The sequence below is a fragment of the Pteropus alecto genome, unplaced genomic scaffold (genome assembly GCF_000325575.1).
Source record: "Pteropus alecto unplaced genomic scaffold, ASM32557v1 scaffold484, whole genome shotgun sequence".
Taxonomy (NCBI): Eukaryota; Metazoa; Chordata; class Mammalia; order Chiroptera; family Pteropodidae; genus Pteropus; species Pteropus alecto.
In genome coordinates this window covers 180,480-181,561 of record NW_006435778.1, presented here as the reverse complement: position 1 = coordinate 181,561, position 1,082 = coordinate 180,480, and the positions used below count along the sequence as shown (strand labels likewise).

Sequence of the window (1,082 nt, the reverse complement as noted above, 5' to 3'; positions counted from 1 at the left end):
ATGTAGGAGGGACTTCTTTAAGAAGAAAAGACATGTATCAAAAACAGGAATAAAGAATGGTAATAACTACATTCCTATCAACAAGTACCGCAAATGGAAAAGAATTAAGTGCTCTAACCAAAAGACAGAGTGGCTGAATGGATAAGAAAACAAGACCCTACATATGCTGCCTACAAGAGACTCACTTCAGATTAAAAGACACACACAGACTAAAAGGAAGGGGATAAAAAAAGATATTGCTGGGGGGATAAAAAAAGGGGATAAAAAAAGATGGACCCAGAGGGTGTTGCACTGAATGAAATGGGTCAGATAAAGAAAGACAAATATTACATGATTTCATGTACACGTGGCATCTAAGGAACAAAATAAACAATAAGAAAAGTGGAAATAAACTCATAGATACAGAGAACATTTTGAGGGCTACTAGATGGGAGCGGGGTTGGGGGATGGCAAAAAAGGTAAAGGGATTATAAGGTACAAATGGATAGTTGCAGAATAGACATGGAGATGTAGAGTGTAGCATGGGGAAGATGGTTAATAATGTAATAAATATGTAAGGGGGAAGAGGGGTACTAGATTTAGTGGGGTGATTGCTTTGTGAGTTATATGGATCTCTGATCACTATGCTATACAACTGAAACTGGTATATTATTGTATGCCAACTATAACTGAAAAAAACTCATCGAATTGTACAATGTAAATACAAGCAACTAATTGTCTATTATATTTCAATAAAGCTGGGGAAGAAATTGAGGAAAAAAAAATTTACTCTTCAACGGCAACCCTATCCAGTGAGCACTGATATCCTCATTTTGCAGAGAATAACAAGCTATGAGGGACTAAGTAACTTGCTTAAGGTGATGGAGCTAGGAATTTGTAGAGTGAAAATTAGAATCCAAGTTGTCTGGGTCCAAAGCCTAGGGAGAGTGAGAAGAGAGAGGCTGGAGGCGGAGCCCCGGGGCCACACTAATATTTCCTGGTGGTGGAGGGGGCTGCTGAGTGGCAGGAGGGGGAAGAGTGAGAAAGAGGAAATGAGAGAGAGGTCTGGGCGTATGTGGGGAGGAGGGAGTGCCAGGAGCAGA

At 40.3% G+C, this 1,082-nt stretch overlaps 1 protein-coding gene across 4 annotated transcripts in view; it reads right to left on the bottom strand.

The window, feature by feature from the left end:
- TIE1 (tyrosine kinase with immunoglobulin like and EGF like domains 1) overlaps positions 1–1,082 on the bottom strand; it is a 22,936-nt gene that overhangs the window by 13,859 nt on the left and 7,995 nt on the right. The window lies entirely within an intron of this gene.